The following is a 9,135-nucleotide window of genomic DNA, read 5'->3' as shown; positions in this document are numbered from 1 at the left end:
GGAAGGGCTGCGGAGGCTCAGGGGTGCGGGGAGCAAAGCGACCGTGCGTGTACAGTGTGAGGCGCGTGAGGCTGCGTCGGGGCGGGAGGCGAGCAACTCATACTTACCTGGCAGGGGAGATACCATGATCACGAAGGTGGTTTTCCCAGGGCGAGGCTTATCCATTGCACTCCGGATGTGCTGACCCCTGCGATTTCCCCAAATGTGGGAAACTCGACTGCATAATTTGTGGTAGTGGGGGACTGCGTTCGCGCTCTCCCCTGACTTTGGTGTGCAAAAGAAAGAAGTGGGTGTTAGGTATTATTTCTGCGGGGGAGCTGTTTTTCATTATTTTTATGCGAATGGTGTGGTGTTCCGTATAGCCAGTCCGGCCTGTCCCGTACCTGTAAGCGTTCTCCATCTTTTGTGTCCCATACTGTTATTTTCATGACACTTGCCAAACCGAAGCCTAACAAAGCGGACCGACCTGCCCCAAGGTCAAACAGAAGGCAAGTGGTGGGGCCAGGACTGGAGGGGAGGCCTCCCAGAAGTTGTCCTAACTACACTCTAAACCTAATGTTTTTGTAATAACCTCGGTATGTCTCAGGCATGGGAACCAATATCCAACCAGTTCCTGGCCCGTGTGGGTCTGAAGCTTTTCTGTCAGGGACCTGAATCATAATACTGCTGACAGCCCCGGGACTGAGGAAATCCTCAAAAATTCTAAAAACCCAAGTTTTCTCATCGATAAGGCATTGAATGTCGACTTCTCTTGGTTTGGCTATTTTACATTTGAGCAAGGAAACTTCCCGCTGCTGGGGAGAAGTTCCCGGCTCTTCATCAAACTGGATCAGCCTGTTGGACGTACCAACTTCTACTTTCAATATCTTGAATACGCGATCGGCATCCTTTGCGTTTCAGTTGGTTTTCTTTGGACTTACCCTAGTGTGCCACCCCTTCCGCATCCGCGAGCCCTTCCCAGACGCACCTGGATCTCTCAGCTACTTCTGGGACTGAGCCTGACCAATGGGTGTCTTCTCCGAGGTAGCCACGAGAGGGCGCGATGGTCCCTCCGACAGTGGTCCCGCCTTTTCCGTTCGGTCAGATAGTTTCTATTTTCCAGTACACTGTGGATCGGAAGTGAGAGTGAAGAACACATCCCGGGAAAAATGTTGGCAAAATGCCCACAAACACCAACACTGAGCCGGGGGTTTATCTCCTAAACCATAGTTCAGTATTCTGGTACTTCCAGATAGGAAAAAAACCTAGTTATTTCTGACAGTGAAATGTGTTATTGAAAATTACTACTGTCATTTAAGAAGGGATAGTAAGGAAGCTTCCTGATTTTGCCAGGCTACTGATCCACGTCAGCTGAATGGAGACGGGAGGGTGAGAGAGAGCGCCAGTGTTTTCAACTTATTGTGACAGTGCCTTTAGTGTCCTATGGAGACAAAAAGCTAGAAATTTTGAATAAAATCTGAATAATTTAGAATGAATTACAAGTCAGAATAAGATAGGCCATTTCAGTAAATTACAGCAATTCCTGGACTCCCAAGCTAAGACACAATCACCAATGACAGCGCTGCCGCGTCAGAGTCTCATGCTTCCCATTTACTCATAAAGGGACAATCGGGGCAATTACACAACGTGCCGTAAGCAGATCTCTCGTGGGCCAGGACTCAGTGAACACAGTATTACCACCACCCCACCCACCCCCAGGCCTTAGGGGGACCCTGACGACGGCGTGGCGCTCGCTAGCTCGGTCTCTGGGACTCTTGGCGGCGGGACTGGGGCCTCCGATGGCCAGCGACGGGCAGAGCTGCATGCGTCGCCCCACCCCCCACGCCTCCAGGCTCGGTCACCCGCTCTCCCTGCCCTGTCCGTGTGGACACCTCTCTGCGGCCGGGGTGTCCGGGACCCGACTCCGAGCAGGAGGCGAGAGCGCGGGCAACGCGGCGGCGAGGTGCAAAAGGTGAGAGCAGGAGGACCTGAGATCTGGAACAGCGCGTGGCCCGTGGAGCATCCGTGTTGGGACCGAAACAGGACGCGAGGAGTTCGCGTGGGCGGAAGCGCAGGTCCTTTTTGAGAAGGAAAACATGGCTTCTTCTTCTAAATGGAAAGGTCCCACCGAGATTTGAACTCGGATCGCTGGATTCAGAGTCCAGAGTGCTCACCATTACACCATGGAACCATCACGCAGAGACTCAGCTCCTCATCAGAGGTGTGGAATAGTTACTGTATTTAGCACCCAAGGTGAGACTTGGGGAAGTGGTCGTGGTGGGAGCTGTCCTGATGAGGGTCCGTAAACAGAACTACCCTGGGAATGTAACTCCTCCTCCTCCTCCCATTTTATCCTCTCGTCTCCTCATCTCCTTTCCCCAGCCGCCGTCACCTCCCCATCCTTCTTGTCCTCCTATCAGTCCTCGGCGCTCCTCCGCCCTTTGCACGTGATGCATACAGTCTCAGAGGAAGATGAGGGAGTATTTTCCATCAACACAAGAAGCACGAGTGCGTTCTGTCTGGTCTGGACTCCTTGTGGATCTTTAGGAGACTGAATGAGGTGGCTCCAAAATGGGGCGGCTGAACGTTCACAGCCCACTCCACGTGGTCTGGGAAGCCGGGCCTTAGGGTGACCCAGGATGACCCCCAGGCAGCGGCGATTAATGTAAGGAACCTCCGCTCCAGCACCACTCGCAACTGGCCAGCAACGTTTTTGGGGAAATGTAATTTGACTAAAATTTTCCCTTATACTAATTCAACCAAGAAAAAGGCGACGATTCTTGATAAGGATGATGTTGTCCTCGGGGACGGCTCAGAGGAATCCCCACAGACCCTGCGGGTACCCGGCACACCAGACAAGGTTGGGTTCAAAGAAAATCGAATATGTACGTATAAAAACGTCCTATAGTAAAAAGGAAAATAGGAGGAGGCAGGAAGGAAAGAATATTTTTCAGGGAATGCGTTCTTCCACACCGATCTATTTCCTATTCCTTAAATTAGTGGATTGGTGGTTGCCAGAGGCTTGGGGTGGCGGTGGCTGTCGAAGTGGGTAAAGGGTATCAAAAGGTAAAAACTGGGTCATATTGTAGCTCTATTTTTAATTTTTTAACAAGAACTGTTAATATCCGGTCTGACTTAACCCAAATATTATAAGAAAAGCCCAAATATGTACCAGTACATACCAGTACCCACGTTGGTTTTCTTTAGGGGGTGGGGAAGAGGAAAATATAACTTATCTGGAAGTCGTAGAAGATTTCCTGTTGCAGTTATGGTGGAGTGTTTGTAGCAAAATAGAATTCATGCTGAAAACAACTAAATAAGGTCTGAATTAAAGAAATTCTGTTTAGAGTGTTTGGAGAACTACACCCGAGCTAGGACCAGAGAGAGAGAGAGAGAGAGAGAGAGAGAGAGAGAGAGAGAGAGAGAGAGAGAGAGAAGCTCATTGGAATGAAACTAATTCTCTGCCTTTTCCCCTCAGGGCATTTGCCAGTCCTTGGTGAGGGACAAGATACTGTGAAGCTGGGGAGAGGGCAGCTGCTAAGAGTCAGAGAAGACAACAACACTTTAATCTCATGCTTCTGGACAGAAAAGAAACAGAAAAAGAAGACAGACAGGTAGAGCTGTCGGAGTATTTCAGACGGGGAGCCAGGATCCTGTAGTGGGTTGATAAGTGAGCTGGATCCTTGGCACAGGATTTCCCCTTCAGACATTTACAAATTAAGCTATGTGCACATGAGAGGCTATGAAGACAAGCACAGTGTGGCTGAGAGAGTAGAATTTCCAGCTGGGTCATGGTGCTAAGAAGATACAAATGGAAGTTCAGGATTCATGAAAGAGGAGAGGCCCAAGAAAACACACCAAGGTCTCAAGTGGGAGCGCTACCAGTCTGCAGCACAGCAGCCTGAGCAAACTTGATGTAGACTGAGACTTCCCATGGTTGCAAACCCAGTCAAGGATTGGGTAGAGCAGATCTGCCCTTCTGCTGCCCCTGGGGGAAAGAGCAAATAATCTTCAAAGAAAGAAAACATTATCCCTTCTGTCCATTATTTTTCACACAAGGAGTCCATCATGGATGCACAATATTCTAGGACCATAAAGGAACAGAAGTAAATAACAAAAAGCAAGCCATAGAGATTGACTCACAGGCAACTGCACAATATCTGAATTTATCAGAAGGAACTTAAAATATATTTTAGCTGTTCAGAAAGTACATGACAAGATAAAAATTTTCATCAGAGAAAGAGAATCTACTTTAAAAAGCAAATTGAAATTATAAAAATGACATATAATGGTAATTATATATTAATATAATATATTAGATTGATTTAATAGCGGTTTGGAACCACATGAAGAGAATTATTAACCTAAAATATGTAAGTAAAAAGAAACTCCGGAGACTATGGGTTATGTCATAAAGGCCTAATACACATGTAATTCAAGTCACGGAGGTTAGAAAAGCCAGAAAATGGGATAGGAACACTAGTGAAAGATATTATGAGCCGTTAAAGAAAAAACATGATGATCTGTCAAACCACGTGCACGAAGATCTATGAACTACAAGCAGGAAAAGGACAAGAACACCACACCCACAACTGCTGAAAACCAAAGACAAATGAAAAAAAAAAATCATGGCAGCATCAATGGGGGAAAAATTCTTATTATTGTCCAAAGATTGGAGCTAAATTCTCAGCAAAAGCAAGGAAAAAGGGAAAAAGGGGTGGGGGGGCTAGAGAAGTGTAATTCCAACCACTCTGTGGTTTCTAATCCCCACTGTTGGATCTCTCAAGGAAAAGTGAAGGCCTTACCCCATAAGCGGCAGGCGCTCATCAGAGGAAACACAAAAAGTCACTCTTTAGGCACAAGTTATGACCACGTTATTGCCCGATCCAGAGTTTGGTTGTTTTTACGGGGGAGTATTAACCCGTTATGTGAATACACAACGGTTCGTATATCACTTCTCCTGTTGATGGACATTTGGGTCGTATCCAGTTTTTGCCCAGTACAAATGGCACTGCTGTGGACGTTTTTCCTAAAACTCTTTTTGGACGTATGCATTCGTTTTCCTTGGGATGTAAACAGAAGAAACACCCCCAGGTAACAGGGTAGGTATATTGTTAACTTCACGAGAAACTGCCAAATATTAGGAAAGTGGTGGTGCTAAAGGACAGGACAGTCCAACCAATATCACACGGTAATATCGCACGCACTCAGATGTGGGAGTGACAGAACGACTCTAAAATTAGGGTTTTCTAGAGTTTCTGCCTCGCCTTGTTCCAAATACTTGACGGCCAACTGCGAAGGTGGCAGTGGTCACACCAAGCGTCACCATCGGCCTATCCATGTCTGGCAGCAGAGCCAAAGGGGGATACTCCAGGGCAGCCCGCCCAAGTCTCAGACTCGTAGATGCCAGGTCGGAATAGATGCCTACGAAATGACCAGAGTCCGGTGGCCCCGCCCTTGCCAGTCACAGCTCTGTCACTCTTCAGCTCTGTGCCATTTAAAACGGTTTCTAGCGCTTTCTCGCCATCCCTCCATTCCCCGCCCTGGGTTTTACTGGCCCTGTTCGACGCTCATGGCTACAGGCCTCAGTCAGAGGCCGTAAGAGCAGCCCGGGAGCGAGCGTCGGGGCCGCGGTCTCCTGGCCGGAGGGATCGTGGGTGCTTCCCCCGCGGGTATTTCAGTTCAAACACTCGGTGGCCAGAATCGTCGCGGCAGGCGCCAACGTTCTCAGGGATAAACAGTTAAGCCTCGCTGACTCGTCGCGTTTCCGTAGTGTAGTGGTTATCACGTTCGCCTCACACGCGAAAGGTCCCCGGTTCGAAACCGGGCGGAAACAGCCTCCCTCTTTTTTTCCTGAGTCTTCTATTCACAGCTCAAACTCGAAAGACCAGTGCTTTGGGACACGGTAGGGTAGTGTGCCAAGGACGCCTTTCCCATTCCCCAGAAACACAGCCGGCGTTTAATTACCACCCCGAAGCCTGCTCACCATTACCAACCGGGTCTCCGTCGTCTCCTCAGAGTCACCACACTGCAGACCCAGCAGGCCCGCTTCCCGGCACCTTTACGTCCAGGACTCCCGCTGACCTCCTCGTCCAGCGCCTGCATCTTCTCTACAGGCTGAAGCCACGCAGGAAATCGTCCTCGCTCCCACCAGCCAGAGTCACAATTCTCGGGCCATCGGGGACAACACTCAGGAAGGCCTGGTCTCAGTCTTGGGAATGATCAGCCCTAGGCTGACCTGCCGAAAAAATATCCGAAGAGCAAGCTCCACAGGGCTCATCAGACTGTTGTCGAGTCGCTTAACTGGACCCCAGAACCGAACTCGAGACGATGTGTACGAACTCCGAAACGGTCAGCGCCCAAGAAGGTAAACTTCGCCAGTGTCCGCCATCCAGTCGCACAGAGTGCCGGCCGTGCAAAGAGGCAGGAAAGCAGGATTGTTGTCCTCGCGATGAGGACAATAATCAACCACCCAATCGATCAGTCGATCGAAAACGACGCCGAACTGGCGCGAGGTTAAAATTAGCGCAGAGGACTTTCAAGCAGCGATGACCGTGTTCCATGTGTCCGACGACTTAAGTGGAAACGTGGAACAACATACTCGAGGGGTCAGAATCAAACTTTAGAGATGGAAACGACAACACATTGTTGACCAGATGGCATCGACGGCAGATTAGAAATTGCAGGAGAAAAGGTCAGGGGCCTTAAAGCCATGCACAATTGAAAATATCCAAAATGAAACTCAACTGTCCAAAAAATTATTGTTTTTTTTTTTTTTTTTTTTTTTTTACAGTGAAGATAGCATCAGTGAATGGCGGGACGACTTTAAGGGGGCTGACTAATACACGAGTAACTGGAGTCCCTGAAAAGACTGAAAGACTGAGAGAGAAGGGACAATTTTTGAAGAAACAATGACAGAAATATTTCCAGTCAGTCATGACAAAAACTATAAAGCCAGCGAAGATCTCAGGATCTTGGCTGAGGTGCTCCTGTTGTCTCCAGACACGAGACACAGAGGCCTAGAGGCCTGATTAGTAGTAGCACACAAAGGCCTTTCTCCTCTCCGGGAGAGTCCGAGGGGGGATGTGCAGAGCGAGAGACCTGCAAAAGCTTCACTCTCTCCCAGTGCCTACCGCGTCCCTGGGTGGGCTCGAACCACCAACCTTTCGGTTAACAGCCGAACGCGCTAACCGATTGCGCCACAGAGACCCGCCGAAGGCCCGCACTCACGCTCGCACAGAGCAAGCGATCGATCACCGCTAGGTGGAGCCACGCGCCGGTTGCCCGACGGCCGTGCGGGCTCCAAAGCCTCAGAACACCCAAGTCGTGGGGTCCACGCAGCCCGTCGCTCGCGTTTGAGACCCGTGCGCAGGGCGATTCCGAAGGCAGAGGGGCAGCCGAACGGCCTCGCCCCGCCTGGCTGCACTCTCGCCTCGGAGGCCAGCGCCCCGGAGACGCCCCGGGCCTCGACCCCTGGGGCCTGAGCCGAGCGGGGCCCGAGGGAGGCTGAACTAGCGGCGGGCTCCCAGGGACGGCTCTTCGCGTGTGCTCCGGCGGCACCTGACCGCCTGCGGCCGGGACGGGACAACTCGTTCCAGGACGTGTGCACCTGGGGGCCTCGGGGCGCTCGGTGGGTTGTCTGTGGCCTCCTTCGGTGGAGAAGGCAGGGAGGGAACTTGGTCTTAGCAGGTTGGGCGCCACGCAACCTCGCCCCGAACCCAGAGCTTACCAGAGCGCTGGGAAATGTCACTCCGCGCGGAAGGAAGGAGCGAGGACGGCGCCTCACGGCTCCCTGGTGGTCTAGTGGCTAGGATTCGGCGCTTTCACCGCCGCGGCCCGGGTTCGATTCCCGGTCAGGGAAACCTTTTGCGCCGACCGGCATCTGTGCCCGGCCAGGGTCTGTCTTCTACATCCCCCCGTAGAGGCCTGTGGCGTGTGCTACCCGCGCCGAGCCTTCGGTCCCGCAGGTTGTCAGCCCTCCAGGGCTGTCCCGTCTTGTCGACTAAACGGCGTAGGGACGTGACGTGAACGGACCCAACAGAGGCAGCAGCAGGTGAAGTGGGCGCAAAATGGGACGCGCTGGCATCCCCACTCCGCGCGCCGGACCGCTACCGAGCGACGCGTGCGTCCGCTCGTCCTCGCGCCGGAGGCCCTTGGAGAGAGGAGACGTGATCTAGGACGACGCGCTCGCTCTTCAGCGTCTCGTCTGAGGCCGGAGGGAAAGAGGGCGAGTCTCCCAAGAAGGCGGCCGCGACGCAGGGTTACGCGGATGCTTCGTGCGTCTCACCTGGCCGCGGTCGTCTCCTACCTCCTCCCCCCCGCCCCACCACCACTGGGACGTCCGCGGGGCCCCGCAACGGCGCTCCTTCCGTGACCGTCCTCTCCTGACCTTCGCTCCACGGTGAGGCGTGTGGCCCGGCGGTCCATCCGAGGGCAGCGCGCGAACCAATGACCTGATGATGGCTCTCTGGGTCTCCTTGTGATCTTTCAGGAGAAAGGCCGAAAGTAGCAACGGCTTCAGGTCCAAATATTCAAAATCGCGGACCCAGTGGAAACACTCGCGGATTGAAAGGTGGGAGGTCGCGAGAGGGGAGGTGGTTGCCGGAGGTAGGCCCGTTGCTACTCCATGTTCGCGAGCACCCCACAGCTCCTTATAGTCTCCTGCTCAAGAATGAATGCCCTGAGGATTTCACTTCTCATTTTCCTACTCTTGGGTCTGGCTGCCACCCGTGAGACCTGGAAAGTCTTGGGACCAGGGAAGAAAACGTCAGCCGGGCTGCATTGGCCGGGAATCGAACCCGGGTCTCCCGCGTGGGAGGCGAGAATTCTACCATTGAACCACCAATGCGTCCTCTCTTCGCTGTCCCACATGTGTCGTCGGAAAAAATTTCTTGGGACACCTATGCTTCGGAATATCATTAACTAAAAAATGATAATGGGCAATCATGCAAATTCATGAGAGCACCTTAAATTCTAATTGCTAAATGAAAGAAGTCAGTCTTAAGAGACTACACTGTATGATTCTAATTATTTCACATTTTGGAAAAGACAAAGTCGGGGGATAATGTTCTGTTTTCATCATTATTGTGCAATACAGAATACTTAGCTGTCTAAAAAATCCTTGGTCGCTGCAGCCTCATCCTTCTTCATTCCCAC

General features: G+C 51.7%; 6 non-coding genes across 6 annotated transcripts; 3 read left to right on the top strand and 3 right to left on the bottom strand.

The window, feature by feature from the left end:
• The first annotated feature begins 99 nt into the window (after positions 1-99).
• LOC118613204 lies at positions 100-263 on the top strand. The gene has a single exon (XR_004955341.1). It is a non-coding gene; the product is annotated as a U1 spliceosomal RNA (small nuclear RNA).
• A 1,835-nt stretch (positions 264-2,098) lies between these two features.
• Positions 2,099-2,170, bottom strand: TRNAQ-CUG. The gene has a single exon. It is a non-coding gene; the product is annotated as a tRNA-Gln (tRNA).
• A 3,572-nt stretch (positions 2,171-5,742) lies between these two features.
• Positions 5,743-5,815, top strand: TRNAV-CAC. The gene has a single exon. It is a non-coding gene; the product is annotated as a tRNA-Val (tRNA).
• Positions 5,816-7,114: 1,299 nt separating this feature from the next.
• Positions 7,115-7,188, bottom strand: TRNAN-GUU. Its single transcript has one exon. It is a non-coding gene; the product is annotated as a tRNA-Asn (tRNA).
• A 580-nt stretch (positions 7,189-7,768) lies between these two features.
• On the top strand, positions 7,769-7,840 carry TRNAE-UUC. Its single transcript has one exon. It is a non-coding gene; the product is annotated as a tRNA-Glu (tRNA).
• Positions 7,841-8,756: 916 nt separating this feature from the next.
• On the bottom strand, positions 8,757-8,827 carry TRNAG-CCC. Its single transcript has one exon. It is a non-coding gene; the product is annotated as a tRNA-Gly (tRNA).
• Between the last annotated feature and the right edge of the window lie 308 nt (positions 8,828-9,135).

Source organism: Rousettus aegyptiacus, unplaced genomic scaffold (assembly GCF_014176215.1).
Source record: "Rousettus aegyptiacus isolate mRouAeg1 unplaced genomic scaffold, mRouAeg1.p scaffold_m13_p_17, whole genome shotgun sequence".
Taxonomy (NCBI): Eukaryota; Metazoa; Chordata; class Mammalia; order Chiroptera; family Pteropodidae; genus Rousettus; species Rousettus aegyptiacus.
Note: the sequence above shows the minus strand (reverse complement) of the source record. Positions and strands in the feature narration are given on the sequence as shown.